This window comes from Pogonomyrmex barbatus, unplaced genomic scaffold (assembly GCF_055798465.1).
Source record: "Pogonomyrmex barbatus isolate J1 unplaced genomic scaffold, ASM5579846v1 scaffold16, whole genome shotgun sequence".
NCBI classification, from domain to species: domain Eukaryota; kingdom Metazoa; phylum Arthropoda; class Insecta; order Hymenoptera; family Formicidae; genus Pogonomyrmex; species Pogonomyrmex barbatus.
The window spans coordinates 6,943,227-6,963,382 of record NW_028297112.1 but is presented as its reverse complement, the minus strand read 5'-3'; the positions used below and the strand labels follow the sequence as shown (position 1 = coordinate 6,963,382).

Sequence of the window (20,156 nt, the reverse complement as noted above, 5' to 3'; positions counted from 1 at the left end):
TTATTACTGTGATGATTACAAAGAAATGTCGTAGAAATGTTGTTGGATCGACTAGACACAAGCGGGGAAGTAGGGACCAGCGGCCAGTGGTTCTCCACAGGATGCTCCTGGGGTCTCGTGGTGAGGTCGAAACCAACAGGAGGACACAAAAAAGGAAACACTCTCGTTTTGAATATAATAAATGAAAATAAAGAGAAGTTATAAATTTACTTTAATTCATCCGTCCCAATATTAAAATATTAATAATTAAATTTGCGGTTATTTCGGCGAGAAACAACAAAGATTAAATCAGGAGTTAAGAAGTGAATGCGAACGCGAACAAACGCAAAGGCATACTAATGTCCGTAAAAAGATTTGCTAGTGAAAAAAACTGACGGATCAGAGCGCGTAAAGACTGCCGGTCAAAAAATAAGCGCAAAAGTGCTTTCCTCCGGAGAGGATCTTAATAAAAAGCTATCGCGGGAGTGGAGCTTCGGTTCGAACTTAAAAGTATCTCACGGGTCTTCAACGAATAGGAATTAGCGAATCGTTAGGGATGTGGGGGGAGTTAGCCTATCATAGTTCTGAATTTCGAAAAAAGAGTCTGATTATGAGATAGAATTACGAAGAGAATTTTTAGATAGGATAGTTAGATAGTGGATTTGAGTCTCTATTAACATATGGCATTATCTAAATATTTGTGGCTGAATCAGCGGATTAAATAACTAACGCCACGAAGGCTCTTCGAGTACGCAGTCTGCTATGAGGGAAGACAGATACCTATTTTGATAATTTTGATAATTTATGATTTTCCGTCGTCGCCAGTGCAGGGTTTCTTTACGTTCGACATATGGCTATCAAGTATTATTTTAGCTTAGTTGCAATTTAATCGGGTTTTATAGTTTATTTGTTAGTTCGAAAAGCGAGCCCTCAACAGTCTGAGGTTCACGTGTTCGGCAGACTGGCATCCACGGAGCTTGAGCTCGTAAAAATTATTTTAGTTTACTATTCAGCGTGATTTTTTATGCTATATCGGAGCTCGCCCATTCGTTCCAAAAAGAGAAAAGAATCGTGAAGTTCGGACGTAACACACTCCCCGCCTTAGATAAATTGGGGGTAGACAACATTTGCAAAAAGAAAAGAAGAAATATAACAATTCTTTTTTCTTTCTCTTCCTTTTTCTATATTAATAAATTATGTTATTTCTTTCTCGTAAGGTAAAGAATCTACTTTTAGGTTTTATCGCTTACATAAGCATCCTGAAAAAAAAATTTCTCCTTTTCTTAGAAAAGAGGAAAGAAAAAGCTTTTATCATTATTATTGTTATTCTTTCGTCTTTCCTATGCCTTTATATATATATATATATATATATATATATATATATATATATATATCCGCTGAGGTCTGTTCTTAAAACTGAACCAATACATACATACATTAATATTTACATGGAAAGAGAAAGAAAAATGCAGTAAATACGCTACAATTAAAATTCACAGATATATAAATTGTGGCGGTACGCCTGGCGATACGCCACAAGCGCACACCCAATATAAGCATCGTAGTGCGCGGCGCCACCGCTATGCGGTGCAGGAAGATAAGCACTTTCTCGTGACTAAGATTAGATCACGAGCAGTATATAAAGGGCACGAAAACAAGCCCTCAGCACGCTTCTCACTTCTCGGACTGTGCTCACTGGTCCTCCGAGAAAACAAAACTGTGCTCCCTGTGCCTCTTGGAGAAGTACAAACGGCTCTTTTCAGAAGCAACGTATTAGCCTTTTTGCGGTGTAGAGTGAGCTCTCCGGGCCTCTGTACACTACCACAAAGTGAATTCTCTGAGCCTCTGTACACTACTACAGAGTGAGCTTTTTAGGCCTCTGTACACTACCACAGAGTGAGCTCCCCGGGCACAGTACATACAGCAGCGCAACTCTCCTGATTTCAGCGTGTACAAAATTGAACTGCACATGCGCGAGCTATGTAGGTAACCAATCACGTAACTGATTTTCACACTTCTTCTTGGGTTTTTCTATAGCGTTCTCTGTTATTTAAATACCCAACAATCAAAACTGGCGGGAGCAAGCATCTGACACACAGAAATGAAATAGTTTACTCTGTTAAAAGGCGTGTTAAAGAAAATAAATAGGAGTGTTCAGTGTTCAGTGAATATTGAATATTGATTAGTGAATAGTTCAGTGTTCAGTGAATAGTGATTAGTGAAAGAAGATAAAGTAAATTGAAAACGAAGAGTTTTTTCTTCTTTGGTAAATAGTTAATCTGTATAAAAATTTATACAGATTTTCAATTCTCCAAGAAGAAACATTTTTCATCTTAGCTTTGTTGTAGATACTGCTTCTTGGAAGTATATACAAATTATATAAAAATACAAGGGGAAAAAATGTCGACTTATAAATCAAGTTTATGGTGTGTTGCAAAGAAATATAACAATAAAATTACAGAAAAAAGACACTTTTTTTCGTTTCCAAAGGAATACGACAGGTAATTTTGTTTTAATTTTTTTTTAAAGCATGTATAATTTAGTTATGTTTTATTTGTGTGTGTGTGTGTGTGTGTGTGTGTGTGTGTGTGTGTGTGTGTGTGTGTGTGTGTGTGTGTGTGTGTCTTTAACTTTTTATTTCTCAAATATATTTATTTATTTATTATATATTTATTTATGTATACGTATTATATTTTTTGTATATTAACAACTTTTGGTAAAATATAGATGGATGCAATGGATACGTGCTTCTGATTGATTAGATTTAGAAGTAATGGGTTCAGAATATGCTCATCGGAACTATCGACTATGCCACTTGCATTTTGAAGAAAAGTAGTATAAAATCGGCAAAAGTAGAGCAAGTCTTCATCCTGATGCTATACAATATTTTTTGGAACAAAGTAAATAATGCATTTTTTATGAGACATTTTTTATTTTGAATAACGTTTTCTTTTTTTTGAAGCAATTATGAACAATAATTGATAATGTATAAAATAATACTATAACATTTACAGTGATACACTTGTGACAACAGTATCAGAAGAAATTGTCAATGATTTTCAAAGATCAACGATTGTCAAAGATTGTTAACAAGAAGAAACGAACAGGTTTTCTAACTTTTACATAAATATTCTTATAAATATTGTTTTTAATACTAATGTTAGTTCTTGCTGCTATATATTATTGCCAACTAAACAATTTTATTTTTTATCTAGATAAAGTAAAATATTAAGAAGATATGTCATATGTTTCAGCAATATCCAATCATCAAAAACAATATTACCTATGGATACAGATGCTGAGATCGCTAAACCGTAAGTTTTTATATTACAATTAATAACATAAATGCATTTTAATTATATTATTTGTAAAGATATAAAATTTATAATATTTAATTAGTTATTAAAGTATATTTAAAATATATTTTAAGTTATATTTCTCATTTTATATTTACGTTAGAGATATTTTGCTATTTTCTCTTATTTTTAACAAAACAAAAACATAAAGCAAAAATGTAAACAAAAACATAAAGCAAAATATTATACATTAAGTTAACCTTAATATATAATAGTATTTCATAATATATATACTTTAGTTGATATTTAATCTTTCTTATATATATTTATACATATGTACATATTTGTTTTACTTTTATAATTATATCTTTTTTCCAAGAAGAAGAAATTAAGAGAGCGGAATTCTAAATTACAAGCAGAAAATAAAATGCTGCGCGAAAGAATTAGACGGCTTCAAAGAAAAATAGAGAAGATGGAAAATACAAGAAAAAATAAAGAAGATCTCAAAGAACATGAAACTGTTCATCAACTAAGTTGTAAGTTATTACCCACAAATACATTGTACAATTTTTATGTACACAAGTTGATGCCCAAATTAAAAGCAAACATGGGAGAAGATATACTTCCGAATTTAAACAATTTGCACTACGATTATATTTTTTAAGTCCTCCAAATTATCGAGAGCTTAAAAAACAATTCGCATTACCATCTATCTATTCATAGTTTTCAATCATTCACGCAAACATGGCAAGTTAAACAGCATAAATAATAATATCTTTGAAGTTTTACTCGTAAAATTAAATTCATTAAAACGCCTTTAGAACGCCATTGTATATTATGCGTGGATGAAATGAGTTTAAAAGTTCATTTATTTTACAATATATCACAAGATGAAATTATAGGATTTGAAAATATGGGTAATGTGAAATCAGCAAAATCTGCGAAAAATGCTTTTGTTGTTATGGCACGCAGCATTGCAGGAGATTGGAAATTTCCAGTTTGCTTTTGTTTTGTGGAAACAACTGTAAATCAAGTGTGTTAAAGTCTATTATATTTGACATTATTCGAAAATTACAAGGTTGTGGTGCAATTGTGCATGCTTTAATTTCGGATATGGGGTCTAATTTCATACAATTGTCTCGTGAACTGGGCATTTCAACCGAAAATTCTGTTTTTTTTGTTGATGAATTAGAAATATTATATATATTTGATACGCCTCACTTGATGAAAAGAATACGCGATAATTTATACAAACATCGAATACAATTTGGAATGAAACAAAGTTGCGTCATGGGCTCATATTGTGGAATTTTATAGAGACAGTAAACAATGGATGAAAACCGCTCCTAAGCTAAAAATCATATCGAACCTACCAATTTTCAAAAAATGAAAATCAAATATGCCGTCCAAATTTTTAGTAATCACGTAGCTGCGGGAATGTGTCACACAAATGTCTTTCGGTTTTCTTTCTAGTGAAGCAGTGGGAATAATTGATTTTGTTGATCATTTTGACAAATTATTTGATATTTTAAATTCTTTCACAATAAATAGTCCCAAAGAATATAGAAAAGTATTTACCGGAAGCCAAAAACAAATTCAATTTTTAGAACAAATGATTTCTTTTTTGAAAAGTATAAATATAATTAATGAAAATAATGCACGTGTTAAAGTTAACTGTTTTGCTGGCAGATAACAATTAGAAGTGTAATGTTACTCTGAGAGAAATTAAAATGTCATGATTTTCCATTTTACGCACATGAAGAATAAATCAAGACTGTATTGAAAATTTCTTTGGTTCCATTAGACAACAGGGCGGTAATTGTTTGAATCCTACACCAATACAGTTTAATCGCGCTTTTAAAAAATTGTTCAGCATGAAAGTTTTGCAACATACAGATACGCAAAATTGTGCTGAAGACACTGATACAATATTAAATTTAATTGGGACATCATGTTCAAGTTGTTCATCACCTTCTGTGTTCATTCCATCTTTAGTCACATCTGCGCGTCCGATTTTAGATATCCCGAATCATGATTATTATAATATGAATTTACCGGAAAAAAATGCGTTTAGATATGCGGATACTTGATTAAAAAATGTTCAAAAATACATACATGTGAAACGTGTGAAACTATTTATCTTAATGAAAACAAGACTATTATAGATGACACTAGTTTATATACTTCTTTTCGATCTTTTACTACCACAGAAGAAAATTCATTTGAAAATTTACAAGTAACAGGTTACAATTTTTGTTCTTACATTCACAAATTAGAAAAGATGTTTGTTACTAATTTTGAAAGTAATTGTTTCCAAAAAAATATTCGTAATTATTTATTTCAACTTGCCCAGACTGTATCTTTTGAACTACCATGTTCAAATTTTCCACAAGTTTATTTAATAAAATTATTTATACGTATGCGTATAAATAAATAAGACATGTGGAAAAAGTGTTAATATAAAAAGTAGAAAATTGTGTAATATTTTACATTTATAACTTTTGTTTTCTATTTTATGTTTCCTATTTTATATGCATGTGTACTTGCAGTTTTGTTTTTACTATGCATGTTATACTTTAATTCTAATTTATAAGTGTGTTTTCGAAATAATGTATTTTCTATTAATTTTTCTTTGCTAATTTTCAAGTCAAATGTATGTGATGATTTGTGATTTTTTATTAATATTTACTGTTTGCTGTTTATGCTTGCGATTTATATTGTTTATAAAATTATATTGTATTAATTATTATAGGAGACTTCTTTTCCTTCTTTGATCCATACCAAGGTGGATCGAGTAGCTGAGGTGCAGACAAATGATTGAAAATTAGGAGAGAAGAAGTAACCCGTATAAATATCCGTGTAATATTTACGCATGTAACATTTACGCATGTAACATTTACGCATGTAACATTTACGCATGTAACATGTATGCATATAACATTTACGCATGTAACATTTCTTAAGCTTATTCTTATTTTAATATTTCAATTATTATTAACTTTTTACGATTAAAATATGTCTAGAAACTGATTTTTTGGATTATTTCTTGTGCACAACATATGGCCTTTATCTATTTTTTTTATTATATATTTGTGCGTTACAATTGTGTTGAAATGTAAAAAAAGATATTTATATTTCTTTTTATTTTAAAATCTATTTTTTTTTATTAATAAGTGCTTCTCGCGCCAGGAATCATAGTTGCATTAATAAATAAAAAACTATAATGAAGATAGAGAATTTTAAAGTTGTATAAGCTATATGATCATGTATAATTATATATGTATCGCTGACGACAAGTTTGAAATTATATATAAAAATTAAGATAGAAATTTTTGTATTATTAGAATTTTTTATTATTACATTTTGTATTATAAATTTGGAATATTGAAAATAAAAAAAATGTTTTCCTTTGAAAATTATTCATTCTTATTCTAAAAGTAAATGGACATTATATTTAATCTAATTGTAATTGCATATATAAGTATATTTGTAATGTTTTTAAAATAAATTGTTCTTTCTCCATACAAAAATATTTTTACTATTATATACTTAGATTTCTATTTATTCATTAAATTTGATATTTTTTCTAAATTTTATAAATATAATTGTATTTTTTAAATCTTATAAATTTATATATATTTACATTTATCTTTTTATTTTAAAGTAATATTATATAAATACTTACATTTCTTTTATGTACTATTTCCTTATGTTGAATATTTTTTTCATATTTTATGCAATTTTTTACTAAAGATAATATAATATAGTTTTCCTTTTATTAATCAATATTTCTATATTTTTATATATATTTATGTATATTTTTTTAAATTATTTTCTTACTTTTACTTAGTTCATATTTGATATTTATATTGTATATTGTCTATACAGTATTTTTCATTATTAACTATGTATTTATATCATATATTTATATCATTTTTATTTAATTTATATCTTAAATGTAATACTAGTATATAAGTACATTAGAAAAAGAGAGGAAATAATAAAAGGAAGAGAAAGAGAAATAAAAATTCAGTGATATGAAGTTTATTTTTTATAATTAAACTAGTGTATATCCATACATTCATTTTACTTAAAATGAAATAGATATATATTTAAAGTTTAGTGAAAGCGAGATAGAACATTTTAATGCAGCCTAGTGCAGCAACGAAGAATAGATCTATGATTGGTTACGTATTTAGTTCGCGCATGTGCAGTTCAATTTCGTACACGCCAACATCAAAAGTGCCGACAGCGAGTTGCGTTACTGTATGTACTGTGCCCCGGGCCTCTGTAAACTACCACAGAGTGAGCTCTGAACCAACGGTTCTTCTCAGAGCCACGCCAATAGCGGTAGTTGCTCTGCCGCGGAAACATCGAGGCAAAAAGGATCTCCTCCAACAGTCGCGACTATCACCTCAGTGATCTGAAGAAGCTCTCAGATCTCCTTCCTAACGTGGAGGCTCATTCCTATAGAGTTTCCACATACAACGGGGACGACGGCAACCACGCAGACGAGTCCGTGGCTATGCTCCTATTGGCATAAGCCCACAACGAATGACGCGGCCATCCAAACAAGTCCACAGCCTCTTTCGCCAAAACGGCCTGCAATTCCGTCACGGCCGATATCTACATCGGACATTTCTGTGACGCCAACATCTTGTCCACGGACGCCGGGCAGGAAAAGTAGGAGGAAACACAGAGGCCACGAAATCCGTGTTCGTTTGGAGGAACTTTTTGGGACAAACTCTTCCGAGTGATCTCCAACGACAGAGACCCCAGGCTCTTCGAAGCCACAATAGGATCTAACAAAGATTAATTTGCTGTAGAACACTGACACCAAAAATACCTGTATAAGCCGTAATAAACATAATTATAAGATATTGTAATTTAAAAAAGTGGAAACATTAATCTCCTAACCACATAAATGATTTTCGGTTACAGTAACAACAACAAGCCCATTTAACAAAATTAATTAATTACCTCAGCGCATATAAATGAACACACATAGTAATAATAATGCACGTGAATAAGAATAATATCATTAGATATGCTATCAGTCTCTAAAAAGAAAGAAAATAACTCCTTTCTTTTGTACTAATTTTTCAAATCTTGTTTTATTATATTGTTTAAAGAAAAGCAAATATGCTGCACGAATTTCGGACAACTTAGTATTATTAAAACTTAATCCCTATGTTAGTCTCACACAAGTAATGACAAATGTATATATATATATAAGATATATATAGATATATATAGATATATATAATAATAAGTATAAGAGTATATAATAATAAGTGTAAGAGTATATAATAATAGTATATAATGTAAGTGTTTAATATGTAACTTATGTATTTTGATTATTCAGACTGATGGAAGTGTATTTCCGATCAGATATTGCTCGAAGCGAGCATGTCCGGCTTGGACCAGCGTTCGACGCAGGTTTACAAATCCGTTTTCTGCCTTATGTTTAACGGTCATTGATACGAGGGCTGTGCCGTCGGCGAGGGGGTGGACAATTTGAATCCATCCTTCCGCCAAGATTCGACATAAAGTCCTCGTGTCCTGCGGCACAGGTCACAAGAGACGAGGGGAGCTAGCCCGCAGATAAAAGCTTGCCACAGTAGGTCGCGAAATACATTCTCCAGGAAATACACATGAATATCTCCTGTAAATGACTCCCCAGTCACGAAGGGCGATCCTGGTTGTTTGTGTTGGAGAGAACCGCGGTTACAAGGCCTCTCCATCAAGCGTTTCTTTAATGGTTACTATATCGTCCTGTTTCACGTCATTCAGGTAGCGCAGTTAATCCTGTTTTATAATCCTCTGATGTAACTTCTGGTGGAGCTTTTCCAATGCAGCTTCGCCGTTTTTGAGCTGGACTCAAAAGAGTAGCGGCGATTCCACTCGCAGAATTTTCACGTCCAAACGTCCGTGTGTTAAAAAATTAGTGTCATGATTCGATTTCCATTTTTGTTGTTCTAAAAAAAAGATTTGGTTATAGCAAACAATAATATATATATATATATATATATATATATATATATATATATATATATATAAAAGAAATGTTGTTAGGTAGGGAAAAGATGGTTTTTTTTATATTAATATTATTTCTAGTCTGCAGTCAGTGTAAGTGGGAATGCAAGTATGGAGGTTTCTTTAGTAAAGAAAGGAGGGTATACGGGTTGTAGATCTTGTTGATTTAGTTGTTCGATTGTGTCTAGTTTTTTGCTCATCTCGACTGGGACCGTGAGTTCGGCTTGTTCGGATTTTCAGGCTTGTTTCTCTTCTTTCCTAAGTAATAGAAGTAATAGAAGTTAAGTTAATGAGTCCCATATAGCTCCTAGGTATATTGACCATCCATACACAGTGTGCTTATCCGTGCACGAGAGTATCTAGTATTAATTTTATTATTCTCTCTACTAAGTATTCTCCCTACTATTCCAATGACTCCGGTGCTGATGTTTCTGAAGATCAAAAATTTACTCCAAAATTTCTGCCATGCAGATTCAGCTATTTTTGTTATAGATGCTTCATTAAATTTGAGAATGAGCCTCCGTTCAAAGACGCTGGTCGTCCCATCATTCCTCTGGCCATGATGTTGAGTACTATCGGCCTCTCAACAGAGAACATTATATGATCGCGAAGATCTTCAAAATCGCTATCGATGTATATTCCGCTCGCGAGCACTCCAGGATTAATATATTTCCATGTCAGTCATAGGTTTCATTGGTCGGTGCTTATGCATCCACCGGTCTTGGCATTAATTTATACCATGCATCTCCTAAGAGATATATAGCAGGTGTAAACGAATTATATGTTACATGAATCCCTTGGCGCAAAAGAATATGAGTCTGCGGGGTTAAAAAATAAGTATCGTTTCCTCGAATCAGGTAGCTGATTGTAGCAATCATTGGTTCGTGCAATTTTCACTTCGATGGGTACGCACTTTACGATGTGAATTACTTCATCCGCCAATAAAGGCATATATTTCTTTCATTAAATGATAGGTAAAAATATCTAGTGATTGCATGGCAATAGCTAAAGCATTTTATAACATCTTGTGTTCCAGTATACATTGCTGTAGTAAAATATTTTGGTATAATTGATTTATTTGTGTGCGGATATGTTTTTTAACGAATTTCGAGTTCATATAAGTAAAGATGTCGAGGTTAGAGACTCGAGATTGTTTTTTAGAGACTTTAAAGACTGCTACGCCAGGTGAGGTTTCAAAAATAACTTGGGATGTTCCGTGCATGTGAGCGTATATCCGCATGTTGCATACTTTTCTTTAGTTGCTAAAGCAAAAACAGTGTCTTGAGCGGTTAAAGAGTAAACTGTTAGAAGTTCGTTAATGTTATGTCTAATATTGTTTGCATATCCGCTATATAATACCCCCAATTATTAAATTTACAAGAATCGGCAGGCACTAGGTCCCAAAAGCTATCGCCTCCTTCTATATCCGTGTAACGAGTAGCGTTAAGTTCACAAGCTACTCCCGATCTGAGTAGTACTCGATTAGTGTTTATTCGTACATCGGCTATGTAATCTTTAACGTAATCCTTATACTTGCGAGTATGACAACGTCTGTCCACGTGCCGTATGGATCTGAATATGTGCTCCCTTTGCATGCACTGTCGGCGTCTACGTTGCCTGCTAATGTTACCGGTCGTGCTGAAGTGTGATTCGATTTTAATCCGGTAATATACGTGTTGTGTAATTGATACATTCCATAGGCATATGCTGGCACACTTCACGCGATGTTTCTTCTATGTAAGAATATTTGCCGTTAAAAATGTCCATAGAGTGAGAAAACATGCCACATCTTTTGATCATTCTATCGATTTCAACATCTATTTCTATCGATTTTGCATTGAATTACTCTTACTGCCTCAAATTCATTTATCTGTAATAATTGTACGTAGACCTTGCTATATTCTACGTTTTGTGATGGAATGTCACATTCCTCGATATTTAATAAAGATGAAGTAGTGTAATTTGCAGATAGCGATCCGCAATCGTAACCTATGATTCCATAATTTTCGTCAATCCGCGTTATTAATATTATCAGGATTGTGGTGATTATTCTCGTGATCCATCTGAAATTTTGATGATCCATCTGAAATTTTGATTATTTCATTATTATTTATTTGAATGTTAGTTCTTTATTGAATTATAATAGCGGTTGATTTGTAATTCAGCTGTTTCTTTGTTTATTTATGGGTTTCAAATTTTTCACAGGTCGCATTCGTTAATTTTTGTAGTGTTTTTGTAGTCATTCTTAAGTATTCTTATCGTTTAACATATTCTGGAAACCAGGGTTGGTGATAAAAAAAAATTTATCTGTGAGGATAAAATTTGAACTTTAGCAGGCAGGCAGGTTCGTTGACTTCTGCCATGATTATTGAAATATTGTTTCGTATTTTCTCGGATTTTTTCTCCTCCTTCTTTTTTTTTATTTCGTTTTTGGGGTTTTGCAACTTATTTCTGAAACATGTGTATACCGAGTGTTCATAGTGATGTGATGAAGCTAGCTTTCCATAAACGTCTAGATTTCGTGAGCCCACAGTTATTCCTGAGTCTTTGTGCTGTAAGGATGGCGTGATTTTTCGATGATTACGGTCGTGATAGTAAGCTACGAGCCTAAGTAGCGAGGCCGGTTCGATAGGAGGTAATGATAGGAGGAGGAGATGCAGGGATTATTTATCCTGTATCCTCACGAAGGATTCTCCATGATCTCTTTTAGGTTGTCTTCCGATTCAGCGGCGCTTCTCCTAAAAGTTTTCGAGAAGTTCGTCGCGAGAGCCGGTGCTGATGCGGGTTCGAGTCGCCATCCTCCGAGCCCGCTCCCACGAAAACGTCGCGGCATCGCCGTCGCCGCCACCGCAACCGGCTCGTGATGTTCGATCGTTCCCTTCTTCCGTCTCCGGATAGGATCGTGCCGGAGGTTGATACGGCACGATTATCGCCGCGATCGCGTCTCTAGTGGCTGCAATATAATCGGGTAGACGATGAGCGTCCGCTTCATCCATCCCGTTCGTGGATACGAGAAAATCATCTCGTAACCGAAGTGGACAGTAACATGGTGAAGTGATGTGGTGGCTTCGTGGGCCGGAAGCGAATGCCCAAGATATGCCAGAGCCTGGTGAATTTCCTGGCTCGGTATTGGGAAAGCGCGATGAGTCCCCCTCGTCGCGATTTAGACGCAGCGACGATCTGGAGAAGATGGAGGAGATAAGACGCCTCCTGTCATGTCACCGACGGGGTCGAGCGGTCAGACCCGAGGATGTCCCTATATAACATTCGGGACCATCCGAACTAGACTATCAACGAGGTAGTGGCCGAGGTCGAGGCGTGGGCAGAGCTTCTCGACGTTCACCGATGTTATGGATGTAATCTCCACCGGTGAGTTTAAATAATTTCCCCTTTTTTCCCTTTTTTTGTTCTTACTAGTAGGTTATCGAATAGTTAGGTAATTAAGTTATCGTGATCGTTTATCGTGATCGCATATTATTCCTTCTCTTTTCCGGCTATTTTCGGGTGAGATTAATTATTGGTTTTAATGATCGACTGTTTTAATATGCGATTTTCGTAATCTGTTAGGCACCACTCGACTGTTTTTCTTTATACAAATTCTTACATTATTTTTGTTCAATATTTCTAACACCTCGTGAGATCCAGTATATTGATCTCTGAATTTTCCTGGTTTAGGCCCTTTTAATAAAAATACATAATCTCCGGGTTTGAAAATCTTCGAGTTGATTTTCTTATCATAGTGCCTCTTTGATTTAAATGTTGCTTCGACATTTTCCCGAGCGTTTGTTTGTATCAAATGTGCGTAACTAAATTTATTAAATAATCATCGTAACTTGTTAAATGTTCTTTGGGAGCTAAGGGTTCATGTGATGGAATCCTTGCTATTTTCCCAAAAACTAATTCATATGGTAGCCTCGTGCTAGTATTGTAATTAAACATCGCGAGTCCCATCCATCGATCCCATTCTTTGCTCATTGGCGTATTGTTTTAAATATTCTCCCAGCGCGTGGTGTGGTTTCTGCAAAGATTAGATTGAGGATGGAAAGAGGTTGTTTTGTGAGGAACTTATTTTAAATATGGATTTTAAATATTCTGGCGAGCTTCTTCATTAGCTCGCTAATAAAAGTTCTCCCTTGATCCGTTAATATCGTCTTAGGTGCTCCTAGTAAATAAATCTGTCTACGAAAGCTTCCGCTATCGTTTCGGAAATTTGATCTGGCAATGGTATTCCCATACAAAATTTAGTTAGGTGGTCTTGCAATGTTAAAATATACTCGTTTTCCTCTCTCAATTTTTTATAAAGGCCCGACAATATTCATTGCTACCTTATCGAAAGCAGTTCCCGGAGTGTCGGTAATTATCATGGGTTGTTTCGTTTTAACACGTACTAACTTCTTCAATTAACATTGTAGGCATTGCTGAATATACCGTTGGACATCAGATTTCATATTTTCCCAATAGTAATTGTGCTTAATTCTGTTGTACGTTTTAGTAATGCCTCTATGTCCACCTGTAGGTGAGCAATGTGTTTCGCCTATAGAAGGGCGAAGATCTTTCGGAAAGTATTTTACCAATCCATTACAAATAATTAGTTTAATTAGTGAGTCGAGAAAGGTCATTTGCATTTGTGCTTTGATATTAACATTTGATTGAACATTCCACGGAATGTTGCAAATAAAATCCGTTTTAGCAATAGTAATAGTTTCAAATTTTAATTCCTCTGTTATTTTTCGTAATTCAATCAGAGTTTGCGTTATATAATTTAAAATCATGTTGGCCCTTCTCTCAACCCTTCACCATGGGTAAGGCCACGTGGAAATAATTTTTGCATTTTACGACTTGCGATTTACACAGAGTAAACTCGTTGAGGATAGGCAATTCGTTGAGCTCGAATAACTTTTGTGCTACAGAATCTAATGGATTTCCGTCGACATCAACAAAATATGCTACGTTATCTTTCCGCAAAAATAATAATTCGCGGGAATCAACATTATTTTTTATTAGCTTGTTGTCAATGATAGTCGATTTAAGTTTATTTGTACTATTAAGCTCTTTATTTCTTTCATTTATTATTTCGCTTTCTTTTTCGTCGTCGGTTTCATTTTCCTCCTCCTTGTCGCTCTTATTGATTTGATTCTCAATTTCATTAATTTCATTTTCTCCTTGAGTTTGCGTTAATTTTAAATGTTTATTTCTTTCGTTTGTCGTTTGGCTACGAGTGAGCATTCTGCTGGCTCTCGGTGGATCATGTATTAGTGCTTTTTCTGTCTGCTGCATTGGTAATTCGTCTAATTCTTCTTGTAAAGAATATTGAATCCGTATTATCCCTAAACAAATCGTCAAATAGTAAATTTTCTATTTGCTCGTCATCTGAAAGATATAACTCGAAGTTTTCGTCCTCTTCTATTTCTTCCTCCTCGTCGGGTTCTTCTAACATTTTGGAAATTATTTCCGCATCCTTTGCTTCATTAGGATTTAAAGTTCTTCTATCAGTAATTGCCCTGCAATCCATTTCTTCCAAATTTACCGGGATAACGCATCAGCGTTTATGTTAGTTTTTCCTGCTTTGTATACAACATCGTAATCGTATTCGATTAATTTTAATCTCCATCGTAATATTCTCATGTTAGTATTTTGCGCGTTTTTAAATCATAATAGAGAGTTTATGACCTGTAACTAAAGTAAATTTTCGGCCATATAAATATGGGCGGAAATGTTTAACACAATATAGCGCTTCCTTTTCGTATTTATATATTTTAATTCATTATCAGAGTTCGCGACACATACGCGACTGGTCGGTCCTTATTTATTTCATCCTGCGACAGTATTCCTCCTACAACTACTCTAGAAGCGTCGATAGTTAAGATAAAAGGCTTTGAAAAATCAGGTATTGCAACACAGATTCTTCACGTAATCTTTGTTTTAATATTTCAAATGATTCTTCTTGCTCTTGTGTCCACTCGAAACGTACGTCATTTTTTAATAAATTTATCAAGGGTTTTGCTAGTTTAGAAAAATTAGAGCTAAATCGTCTGTAATATCCTGCTAGCCCTAGAAATTGCTTTGTTACGTCCGGAGAGTCACTATAAATTTTTTTCTCACCTTTATAACGCCTTAATCCCGAACGCCATGATGACCTCAGAACCGCGATCATTGGCCCTCCTGCCGTACAGCGTCAAACGCGACGCGTTCCACGATTACTTTTTTTTTAGTACTAGTACTAGTAGTACTAGTAGTAGCATTATTACACACTTTTATTATATTATTAGCAATATTACATTAATTATAATTAATGTACTATATTATCAATTTCAAACGCTATTATTATTATTATTATTATTATTATTATTATTATTATTATTATTATTATTATTAACTAAAACATTAACTACATCACCACTAAACGATAGCATTAACAATAACATTTACATTGCTTTTACTAATAGAACTATGCTTCTCAATCCGCGTTTTCCATTGGTTTAGCCGAATCCATTGCATATATAACATAAGCGCACACATCTAGTATGATCTACAATCCACGCCATTGCTAGCGCCACATGCGTTGGCGTACCCACACTATCCGCCATCTTGAGCCGCCGTGGCGAGGCACTACAGCGCACGACCACGTGCCGACACTCTTGTGCGCGCCGTTGAATATTACGCATCTGCTCCGTACAAGTGTCACGCGATTACAAAGTTCCATTCCTAAATCTTAATTCTAATTCCAAATTCCATTTCTAAATTTTTCTCGATTTCTAGTTAAGTTAATTCTAAGTTAGTTTATCTTGTTAGTGACAGAATCATTTGTTACGTGAGTGTAATTTCATTTAAAACGGTCTCTTTTCCGCTTTTCCGCGGAGAGCGGTCAGTCGGTTACCAGGAGGAGGAAGCGAGGACGTTGGAGACAGAAATTTGGTTATCAAGTCGTTAGGCGATAATTATAAGAAATAACAATGATTTATTCAAATAAAAGAATAACAGTGGGGGATGCGATGGAATGCACCGATTTTCGCGAATGGTCGTGGCCGTGGACGGGCGAGACGGCGATCGGCGCGCGTATATTGTTTTGATACAAATGAGGTATCGCTCTGGCAGTCGGCGCGATACTGATCGCTGTGCGAAGTTCGGTGGCGCGGGGCGTGCGCGGCGGCGGCGGTGTCGCACGTGTTTGCCGCGGATCTTTAAATCAGCGATGATTTAAAACATGCACGCGTGTTGCGGGCGTTGTCGCGAGGGTGAGATATTCGCGAGGTCGTTGGATCGTTTAGATCGGAGAACGGATGGGCCCGTTCCTTGCCGAGAGGGCTCGGCTGACGGGGGGTGTACCCCTCGTCTGTCTTAGTGAATGCCGAGTGAACTCGGCCAGCCGGGGAGGGCCCCAGCTGTGTGCGGAGAAAGAGGCGTCAGTGCCGAGTGTACTCAGCCGACCAGGACGTACCCTGGTGCTCGGAGAGGAACGGTGGTATCGGAAAGCCTCTGCCAATGCCGAAAGCTAGAATCGCGCGGGCCATATCAGTGTTGTAGCCAAATCTACAACCAATAATAAAATAACAATCAATAATAAAAGTAGTCCGCATGGCAACAAAATTAGGTTGCATGAATCTCGAAAAGTCTTTCGAAAGACGACACAAATGTGTGACCGCCGAAATTGCGACCAGTCTTTCGAAAGACCGCAGAAATGCATCACGCGAGAACACGAAAAAGCAATCTATCAGCAAATTTCTAAATTTGATGATCAAATCGAGCGTAATATTGATTAATCAATATCACGCAACCGAATGCTGATCGGGCATCGATCAAACTATATAACCGGTTACACAAGGCGGAGTCGCCGGAGAGTCAAGAGTCAAGAATAACGTGTCGTTCGGAATCATTATTATAAACATCGCGCAAGATATTACAAGAGCGCGGCGAAGTTCACGCGAGCCGTACTATCAGCATCTCAGGTGACATACTCGGTCGTCGGCCGCCAGAGTAACGCGATACGCGCCGAGCCGCCGACGTTTAACCGTGTGTAAAGTAATAAAATAAGAAATATTATTATAAATAATAAATACTAAATTCAAGAATTTGTGCATTTATTAAATAAACCAATTAAAATAAAGAAAGTGTGTTAGTGATTTCAAGAAGATTTCCTTCCATTCTTTTGATCCTGCTCGGAGTCCCAACTCCTTAGGCTTAACGAACCCGACTATCTCTAATATTATCGTTGTAGCCCATCCGGGGTACAACATTTTGATGGCAGCGGTGGGATAGTCAAAACCATCTCCAAGAACAACAACTTGAGAGGATCATCGTTAATCAAACCAGCAGAATCAAACGAGTAAGCCTCGACGCATTGCATTACAGGCAGAAGAAAAAATTTTTTTTCTTGAAGAAACAAGATAAGACCTGTAGTAATAAATTACAAGCAGGCAGAAGAATTAAATTCCCAATAAGCAGAAAATACAAGACCTATAGAAAACAGGCGGACGAAAAAGGTCCCGTCAAAAAATAAGCCGCCCACGAAATTGTGTCAAGTGTATAGTGCAACATTAGTAGAGTGCCGACCTACGACGAGTGTCCAGTGGCAGCGGAGCAACGACGAGAGTCCAGCACCGAGAGCCAGCCAGCGCTGACCGTGTACAACGATACCAGGCAGTAAAGACGCTTCACCGACACGCACTACTACACGCAGCCAACTGACACGCCAGCACAAGCAGCGATCATGCGAGTGTATGCGATCTATCTTCTATTGTAAGTCCGAAAAATTATATTTTAAAAAGGCGAATGTCTGCAGCGAAGGACAGCTTAGCGAATGCGACTTGGCCAAAATCGCGGTCAATAAATAACCCCGTAAAATTTCCGCATACTATCTCCGCGTTAAATACCGCGAGAAACGCGTTAAAAGAAATACGCGATAACGTGCGCCGCGTACTACGATACGATAGTGACGAAGATGTCCACGTAATAACCGAACGCGAATTTCCGTACGACGAAAAAGATTACAGCTTGCTCGAACCGAACGACCCCGACTCTCACATTAACACACACGTACAAACACGCAAACACCTACACACGAATTTACGAGACAGAAGCATATTTAATTCTTTCAACATATACCAATCGTTAATAAACGAAATGGTTCACTCACCTGTCGAACAACAGAATGAAATCGACAACGAAATTTTGCAACTACGACATTCGGTCGAGAGACATGGACCACAAGAAAGTCGAACGAACCGCCCGATAACAGTCTCCTTCGAGAATTAATGGATGAAATACGCGATCTCCGTGTGCAAGTTAACGGATTAAGCCGGCAAACACAATTGCCTATAAGCGAACGAACGAGAATATCTCAGGATTTTCTGCCGCACCCGTTAGATCTAACTTATGGACGTTCGTATCAAGATATACGAAACCAGCCGGGAAATGCACTGACATTTCTCACACTGAAAGACGTGCATATCATGATCCCAGAGATCGACGGCACGTCACGAGGACGCGTGTACGAATTTCTAAATGCAAGTACGTACGCGATAAAAAATATACATCCCGCGGATGAACATTTTCTATTAGAAGCCATTCTTTGCATTAAATTCAAAGGCAAGGCCATGATGGATTCCCGTACACGAGATATAATAAACTTCGAACAATTAAAACGAGAACTAGAAAAAGAATATCTGAGCAAACGAAGTACCGCACATTTACAACTCGAATTCAACTCGCTCAAACAAAAACCAAACGAGAATGCACAAGAATTCGGCAGACGAACAGACAATATAGCCATGGAATTTATACGAATCCATGGAAGAAGGAAAAAATCATACGGTCGAATAGCAACGCGCGATTTTAGAAAATATAAAAGAGCAGGCGCTCTACAATTACCAGAACGGTTTACACGACGAAATTAAATTGATTGTACGATCGCAGCGATATCAAACAATATAGGAAGCAATCGCAGGAGCAATCGCGGAAGAAAAAACGCGAGGACCTAGCATGCGAACGCTAATCTATCGAAACCGGCCAATATTTAAAGCGCATACACCCAGTCCGCGTTGTGAAAAATGCGGAAAAATCGGTCATTACGGACGCGATTGTAGAACTAGCCGTTTCTCAAATAGATATACCCTGCCTAAATCAGGACAACCACGAATAAATACAATTGAAAAACAGTGTAGCTATTGCAAAAAGATAGGACATTTACGAATGTTGGTCATTAAACGGAAAATCGGAAAACAGGAAAAATTTTTTCGAATTCGTGAAGAGAAAAACCCGAAGAACTTTAAAAATAAAAAGAGCGAAACTGGCGAAGATAAACCGATCGTCCCGCGCCCCGAGTCAGAGTATCGCGTGGCACACGTCAAGGGAACATCGCTCGTCAACACTGGATTAAATGTGATCACATTACCGATTGCAGAAGTCAAAGGTAGAAAAATTAATTTCTTGTTTGATACGGGAGCATCAGCAACAATAATAAAACTAAAACATGTTCTAGACCACGTCCTAATCTACGAAGAGAAAACTAAGCTAACAGGCATAACAGGACATGAAATAATAATATTGGGCAAAACACATGTTACGGTGCAATTGTCGCGAAAAAAGATACGACACCCCGTATACATAGTGCGAGATAATGCGCCAATGGAATACAATGCAATCCTAGGAGCAGATTTCATTTGGAAATACATAACTGCGTTCAATCCAAAAACAAATTCAGTACAATTTCAAAATACGAAATTCAGACTGTACCCATACAGGCGCGTAACTTTAGGGCCGCGCAGCGAAACAATCGTGCAAGTCACGACTAAATAAAACATAGTTGGATTGACGAAACCAGAGGAAATGGTACCTGGAATTTTTATT

General features: G+C 35.9%; 2 pseudogenes; both read left to right on the top strand.

The window, feature by feature from the left end:
* The first annotated feature begins 1,379 nt into the window (after positions 1-1,379).
* LOC148937176 (uncharacterized) lies at positions 1,380-3,314 on the top strand (annotated as a pseudogene).
* LOC148937175 (uncharacterized) lies at positions 3,032-4,768 on the top strand (annotated as a pseudogene).
* The last annotated feature ends 15,388 nt before the right edge of the window (positions 4,769-20,156 follow it).